Here is an 8,858-nt window from a genome sequence, read left to right on the forward strand (position 1 = left end):
CACCCTGGCATTGTAGCAGCAACTTTTGCTCACAAAAATCTATCACATTAGATAAGAGTAAAATCTACTTTGCAACTGTCTTCTACTGCCCAGCATTTGGCATCCATTCAGTAAAAATGTATTCAGTAGGATTTCATTTGCTGTGAGTTGCTTGCAGTCTTCCCTCTTAAGATAAAAACAAGCTTTATCCCGTGGCTTGCATGCCATTATCAGTAATCAGTGCATATTGACTGGTTTGTCCTTTCACATTTCTTAGTTAATCCACATTTCCCAAAGTAACTCTGCTTTGAGCCAACCATGCAGACAAAATCATTTTGGAATAAGAACAGTGCACAAAAGGCTCGCTATTCTTTAACATTTCACCAATGAATATGTTAAAAAAAAATTCGTTAGGGTGGCTCAGTGGGTAGCTGTAATGATGTTGTAGGAAGGAGCTAGGCGGGAACAGTCATCAACTTTAATAATAAATAAAACAAAACATTACCCACACAATAAAACAAAACATTAAATAAAATAGTCCAATGAGGCAGACCCTCACTGCCTTCAATCTCGTCCTGCTCGCCACATTAGCACTGTTGCCTCACAGCAAGGTCACCGGTTCAAGTTTGTATGTTCTCCTGGAGTCTTCATGGTTTTTGGTGCCATGATTCCCCCACAATTCAAAAACATGCAGTATGGGTGAATTGGAAAAGCTTAATTGGTCGTTGGTGTGTGAATGATATAATTTTATCAATCTGCACATCAAGCGATCAGTTTCTGATGGTTGCCTGGCACAAGTGACAATAGTATTTGGGATTATAAATTTAACAAAAATCCTTTACTGGAATAGTTGCAGTTAACCATTTGCTTTCAGCTTTCCTTGCCAGGCAACAGAGTTGCTTATTCCCTAGAAGTCATTCAAATAAGTCATTCATTTTCTCCTTTTCCGCTGATCCAACATTTGCTTGACAAAGGGCCTCATTTTCAGGTAATAATTTTAAATGAGAATAGGGTCTTTACTACCCAGTAGCCACCTTCACTTCTTTTAAATCAGGTATTTTGTACAAAAACAGCTTTCTTTCCTAATCCAACTCCCTCTCAATCCTAAATTCACACAATCAACTTTAGGGCATTGACGCATCGACGTAATCGGTTATGTCAATTATGCACTGTATTTGTTCATCCCTAATCCCCTTTATGTTTCACACAAAACAAAAGTAATTTTCATCCCTAATCTATACTCAATGGACACCAGCACATTTTCAGGAGGGGGGTGGGAGGGATTTATAATGTCGCACAAAATATTTGAACTACTTTACCAGAAGAACATGGCCATCTGGACCAATAATCTAGTGAAATGTCAGCAATCACATAGAAGAAGAGGAAGTGTGCCTATAGAAGAATCTTTACTAGAAGAAAAGTGCAACTTGGCTGTCCTCTGGCCAGCAAATAATTGCCTGCAAGTAGCAATACTGAGCCTTCTCCTAATTACCATTATTTTAATTGAGGTTGACAGATAGTGCTAATAATGCCAAGATAATCTTCTTCATCTGACTAATTCTAATTCCCATTAGCTGGTGATAATTCTCATTAAATTAACTTTCTACTGGAGAAATTTCAAATAATGGGAATGAGACAAGTTTGTGTTGTTCTCATGTCAGTGGGTCTGTTCTATGCTCAGATGTGTTGCAGAATTTTTTTTTTAAATAACTAGTGCAGTAGTAATCCAGTTTATGAGAGTGCGGAGCAAGCTGTAGGGCAACTAATGCAGTGCCCCCTTAAAAAGAATGGTAAATGGACTGCATTTATGTAACGCTTTCACAGGATGGCCAACAAAGCGCTTTACATTTTGCCTCACATTCACCCATTCATACACCAATGGCAGTGTCTGCCATATGTCACCAGGTGACAAATTGAGGCGGAGTCTGTCGCCATGGCAGCGGCCGCTGATTCAGCAACAGGTGTGGAGGATCTGCAGACAAATGGAGCACATAAAAGGGAAGTAAAGAGACAATTGTGGGGCGGCACTTCCCCCCGGAGCCGTCGTTTCTTGGCAGTGGCATGGAGTCGTGGAGATATCTGGAGAAGGCCGTGAGGATCTGGCTGGATTAAGGGGCAACGGTGATCGTGTGAATACAAGCTGGAAACGTGAACTGGAGGGGAAGTGAGTGAATTGTGGTGATCAAGTCAAGACTGGAGAACGCCATCATTCTTGGGAGGAAAATAAGTAGTGAAACACCGGATCTGTGTGAATGCATGTCCTACACTGAGTTGAATACGAAAGTGTGAAGTGTATTGATACAAGTGTAACTGTCACTTAAGAGTGTGGACTAAGTCATCATTGAAATCCTGATCTTCTTCTGAGTGTGAGAGAGAGTATTGAAGACGCTGTTTTCCGCGCTGTGAGAAGTCATCTGCATCTCTTCATCTTCTCATTGCTGATTCAGCGTAAACGTGTAAGGATTGATCATTGGGTGAGTGCTGGCCTTATTGCACTGAGAGTGGATATGCAGTGCCCGAGTTGAAGTGTCACACAGTAATGGACTTGATGTGAAGTGCCGTGTGTGGAAGTATATGTATATTTACCTGCCAGTATTCCCCAGTTCATATTCTAGCCCAGTGTTTGCTGGACCCAAAATCTCAGTGTTGAACGTGCATGTTCCAATCCAGCCACAAGCCCCTGTTTCGAGACTGAAGAGAAGTGTGCTTGCCCTGTATAACTTGTCTGTCTATTCAAAGGGAAGATTCTCCTGCTACTGTCTTCTGGTGTGATGCCCGTCTGAAGGAGGAACACACCCTAGCCTTAGTGTTGCTTGCTTGGAGCAACCCAGTCCAGCCGTAAGCCCGATTCTCCATCTCAAAGAGAGTGTGCCTGTACCTGTATAAATTGCTCTGTCTGTTTAAATAGATGATTATCCTGCTGCTGCCTTCTTGTGTGCTGCCTGCCTAAAGGAGAGACACACCCGGTAACATTGTTCTATGAACTGAGAGACTATAAGTTGTTGCTGACCCTCTGTTATGCAGAACATGGTAGAACCATTGAGCTGAGCTGGAGAACCCTGGAGCCGGTGAGCGAATGAGAAACTGTGAGCTGTTGCCGACCCTCTGTTATGCAGAGCATGGAGGAACCATTGAGCTGAGCTGGAGAACCCTGGAGCCGGTGAGCGAATGAGAAACTGTGAGCTGTTGCCGACCCTCTGTTATGCAGAGCATGGAGGAACCATTGAGCTGAGCTGGAGAACCCTGGAGCCGGTGAGCGAATGAGAAACTGTGAGCTGCTGACCCTCTGTTATGCAGAGCATGGAAGAACCACTGAGCCGAGCTGGAGAACCCTTGAGCCGATGAGCGAATGAGAAACTATGAGCTGTTGCTGACCCTCTGTTATGCAGAGCATGGAGGAACTGATGTTCAGAGCTGGAGGAGCCGCTGAGCCGGCAAGTGAGGAGCTGGGAGCGTTGCTGGTCCTGTGATGTCCAGAACTTTTATTTGGAACTTTCAAGTGACTTTTTATTAATAAAGTCTGTTAACTTTTTAATCTTGTCTGGTCTCTGGGTCCTCGGGGTGGTCCTGGGTGTTAGGGGTGGGTGCAGTCTGGCCATGACACACCCCGACCTGTGACGCATAAAAGGCACTGTCTGCCATACAAGGCACCATCCAGCTTGTCGGGAGCAGCTGGGGTTAGGTGTCTTGCTCATACCTCAACACTTGGTCAGGAGGAACCGGGAATTGAACCAGCAACCTTCTGGTTTGTAGACAACCTGCATGAACCACTTAGCCACTTGCCCCAAGAAGGCATTGATAGACAAATTTATTAAGACTGCAAAACAATTATTACAAACATGTGGAAAAAAAGGTTTATAAAGTATTGAAGTGACATGAAGACCAATTATGGTAACCCATACCCCAACTCTAAATTTGTCCTCTGCATCTAAATTTATATATTATATTTATAATTAATTTACAATGGCTATCAATATAAATTTATCCTACACAGACATCCACTACGCTGCACGGGGAGCAATTGGTCATTACCTGTCGGTACTGAGAATTGAACCAGCGTCCGTGGGTTACCAGTCTTGAATTTGATTAAATTATTTGATTGAATTACAGTATACATTTTAGTTTCTACCATTTTTTTTCTCATTACTGTAATTCCGTAAATTTCTACAGACTATTGAAGCAAACTGCTAATATTCATTTACCTTAAAGATTTTTTTTTTTTCTTTGATGAAAATAGTCACATTGTTCAAACTGTAAAGATGAAAAGTTTGTATTTTCTGTATTGTTGTTTGATGCTAGTGATTTTACTTTCAGGGAGTTATGAGTGAGAGTGTGTGTTATCTCAGTGAGGGTTGTGCCATGTTTGGCTGTTTTGAGCCATGTGTTATGAGTTGTGATGCTTGGAATGAGTTTTGCAGGTGATGTGAACTGTCATAGGTGATGTGAAATGTCATAGTGCACACTGTTGTAGAGTTTTGCACATCTGTGTTTTATTATTTGAACATTTGGATTTCATTGAAAAGGCTAAAAAATATTATGCTGTACAAGGCCAGTGCTGCTATAATTAACATAGTAAATCTAACTAAGAAATTGGGCTCTATGAGTTCAGTGATTCAGGTCAAATAATTGAGAAATAATGATTATGTTACAGTAAAAGATAACCAACACACATTTTATTGTTTGTTCATCTGGTTGTTATAACTCAGGTACAGTAGCCAAACAAAACTTAAAGTTACGGACCTATGGGTCAAGGGCTCTAAAACAAACACCTATCACCATAATGGTGACTTAAAATCGCGGTTTTCTCCTTCAGTGATTCTGCTTGTTTCTGCATCAGGTATCTTCAATATTAGCAATATAAAATAAAGCGTTCTTAATTCATCTTTGACATCTGTCTGTTATTCCGATATTTTTAAGTTTTAAAATTATTTTTAATTTAAAAACTGCTGTTTTGTGTTGTAAATTTTAAACTTTTAAGAAATTAATTTGATTAATTATTCCTCAATAATTAATGAATAATATCGCTTGTAATCTGTTGCCACAATTCTATTACAGTTTTTTTCAATTGCTAAACTACAGTGGAGCACAACTGGAGCTACATGTGCAAAACTCTAACTCCAGTCTGCACAGCAGCAGTTCATGCGGACCAAACTCTAGTTTGTTTTTCATTGCTTGAACACAGTTTTCTACACTCTACACACTTATCCCATGACTTTAAACACAACCTGCACAGCACTGTGGATTTATAGCACTTTTTTCAAATGCTAACACACTGCTGTCAAAACTGTGAACCACAAATTCAAAACAGAATAAATTTCAGCCTTGTGCCTTTCACACACTGCTGATTTTCAAACTATTTCAGCTAAACGGCTGAAAACTTGTGGCCTGATGCTTGAGAGAGGCAGAGTATTACAGTATGTACTTTTAGTTTCTACCTTTTTTCTCATTACTGTAATCGCTACTACAGACTATTGAAGCAAACTGCTAATTTTCAATTGTTATGTTCTAAAAATGTAAATATATCAAATGAAAGAATGTCACTCTTTTCTTTGAAGAAAATATTACTTTGTATGAAGTCACATAAATTGTTGAAACTGTAAAGATGAAAAGTTTGTATTTTCTGTATTGGTGTTTGATGCTAGTGTTTTTCCTCTCAGTGTGTTCTGAGAGACAGTGTGTGTTATCTCAGTGAGGCTTGTGCATAGTATTGTGCACACTGAGCCTGTTTTGAGCCATGTGTTAAGAGTTGTGCTCAGGTGACTATTCGTAGTGCAGACTGTAGTTAGAGTTTTGCACATTTAGCTCCAGTTGTACTCACTGTCATTTAGCAATCGAAAAAAAACTGTAATTAGATATAGCATATTCATTTTTACTGTGAAGAAGAAGGTGAATAATAATAAGAAGAATTTGGATAAAAGTCTTTAAATATTTTAAGGTAAAAAAAAAATTAAAAAAAAATAATTCTCTGACCACTCTAATCCGGTGAGAATTTTGTATGGACAAGGAGTCCTACAACAGAAGATATAGTCCACACAGAGATCTGATCTCAGCATCATTGAGTCAGAAAACGTCTCGGTTACGTATGTAACCCTCGTTCCCTGAGTACAGGGAACGGAGACGTGTCATCTCAATTCATCAGGGAACTCCCCGACGACACGTTGGAGTTCCCAGGACGAAAGAGAACTGAAGAGACTTGAAATTATGTCCTAAATCTCAATGGATAATATTTGCCAATTAAGGGATTTTAAACACTAAAGGGAACACTATCTTACTAACTAAACACTAACTGAAACAAAAGTTGTTGTGAAGCATCTAAATATTTTGTTTAACATGTTTCTATAAAATTCACTCTTCACACTCATATTCTATATTATATGTGGCACACATGTACACCTGAGCAGAATTTGTTATTTTTTCTTTTGCGTTGCCAGCCTCTTTTAACAGTAATACATCTAAATTATACTCAATCCACACTGTAGGCGATTGTTAAAATATATGAATGAATCAAGCTGTAAATTTATATCCACACAATTTGTTTACCCTGCTTTGCGGTGAAAAGACATGATTCTTCTTAGGACATGATTTAGTTACGTGAGCAAATTGACAAGTAATCCACCGTGGTTTTCCTTGTTGTCACCTTTAGGGTCGTGTTTGATTTCTGGAGAGCAAATGGACATTTTCACCCTGAAAACTACCCTCCATGGATGACTACAATACTCTACATCATAAAATTTTCGAATCAGGTTAACCAACATCAAGTGCTGCTGGAGCATCCAAAGGGTCTCTAGATTCAAGATGTCAAGCGTCTTCTCATGGTCGACAAAGTTGATATACAAGGAGGAATTCCACTCCAGCGACTGTTCTACTATTATGTGGAGCATTGTGATCTGGCCTGTGCCTGTTCTATTCTGCTGGAAATGTGCTTGTTAATCTCGGAGCTGTGGGTTGACAATGTCCCACTCATTCATTCATTCAAGATGAAAATTAAGTTGTTTGTCTCATCCTTATCCTGATTTATTGGATTAAATAGTTTGATTGGTTTCTTAGTTGGAAACATTTAATATTCAACAATATTATTGATCTGACTGCATTAACACTATAAGAAAGGGAACTGAACTGAGCTGAATTGACAATCTTTACAATGGGACTGAATCAACACTGAACTGACTTCAGCTGAACAATGACATTATTTTCTACTTTAGAGCTGTTTTACACCATAATTGAACTGCATCATTGAATCCTCCTGTTCATCACTGTACAGCTGCTTTGACGCAATCTGTATTGTATAAAGCACAATAAAAAATAAATGGGGGGGGGGGGGGGTTATGCATGTTTTTGCATGTTGGTTGCACCATATGACTTTGATTTGGCAAATATTTTAACAAAACTGCTTTTCTGTCTTTTTTCAAGAAATAATAATAAAAATACTATGCCAACTTAACTTTCACGCATTTATCACAGTGTACATTTTATAAGGTCATATACATTCCTGATGGTCAGTGAAACCAGGGGCCAGTTGCATAAACATAGCTATTATGTTAAGACAGTGTCTTAAGAACTATTTTGACCAACTAGCAGTTTAGTTAGGGGTAATCAGTCTTGCTGTTCGGTATCAAATTAGACCAGTTATGAACAGTCTTAAAGAAAAAAATTGGATGACTAACTTGTAAGACTAGTCTTGGCAGTTTATGCAACTCGCCCCAGTTATGATTTTGACACATAATATCTACATAAAACATAATCTCCATGCTTAAGTAAGTGACAACCCTGCATATGCAGAATAATGCATTATTCAGACCCAAGTGCACATGTTGATATCCATTAGTACATCTCAGAGACCTGTGCCATCAGAGGACGGCCACTGGGGGCCAGTAGCTTATTAGGGCACTTCAACTCTGTAAAAGTAATTTGATGACACTGATGTGAGAGATTGATATTCACGCTTCACCTCTCTCTCCATCCACTCTAGCGTGTTGTTTACCTCCCGAAGCAATTAAATACCAAACAAAGACAGCAACTTATTTGCATTGAAGATAAAATGCACCACCGTCAGTCTATCAGCACAATCAACAGCTTTCTAAACACATTCAACACATCAATAAAGGAGTTTGAATTCGCCATAGTTTCCTCTGAGCAGTGTTTATCTGGTGTTTTAGGGGAAACTCCATATGTAAAAGCTCTGTAAGTTATAAAAATCAGAAAATGGAAGTGTCATGATGACATTGTAACAGTGAAAATGTAGACTTGCTTTCTTTTTCTATTTTTCTTTCATAGAGTTACAGTGTCCTCTAGTGACAGAATAGGCTTTGGAACATTGGAAAGACATGACAATGTGTTTATATTAGACATCAAATAATCTGTTAGGTTATAAGTACTTCAAACAAAGTAGAAGTGCCATTGGTAACAGACAGTATAATGGTACTTTGCTCATACCATGTCATTACATGCTTATACCAGTGCATATTTACACTTAGAAAATGCATTACAAAAATGTAATATAAGCTTCTATACAGTATTGAAATTCATGTTCCATGGTTTTTAGAAGATACATACACGAATACAAAACATGTCCACCAAATCATGATACTACCTACTACAGAACATTTTAGTATTTTTCCGAAGCAATGAAATGCGATAGAGCATAAGCACCATAAGATTACTACCATAGTACCATCAAACCAACAATCTTTTTTTTTTAGGGTAAAAAAAATGCTGACCAACTCACTTTTTAAATTTGTTTAATGAATCAAGATCTGAAAATGCATTTATAAAATAATAAATAAATAAAAAACACTACCAAATACCATGATGGTAGTCAGTTGACAAAACCGAACTAATCCAATCAGGCTTTGTTGGAACTATGATGCTGATAATCAATT

General features: G+C 38.6%; 1 long non-coding RNA gene across 1 annotated transcript; it reads left to right on the forward strand.

Annotated features, from left to right (window-relative positions):
- Positions 1-638: 638 nt before the first annotated feature.
- On the forward strand, positions 639-7,410 carry LOC148965226 (uncharacterized). Its single transcript, XR_016150057.1, has 3 exons — positions 639-2,817; positions 3,004-3,231; positions 6,623-7,410. It is a non-coding gene; the product is annotated as an uncharacterized LOC148965226 (long non-coding RNA).
- The last annotated feature ends 1,448 nt before the right edge of the window (positions 7,411-8,858 follow it).

This window comes from Pimephales promelas, chromosome 24, assembly GCF_988280905.1.
Source record: "Pimephales promelas chromosome 24, fPimPro1.hap1.1, whole genome shotgun sequence".
Lineage (NCBI taxonomy): Eukaryota > Metazoa > Chordata > Actinopteri > Cypriniformes > Leuciscidae > Pimephales > Pimephales promelas.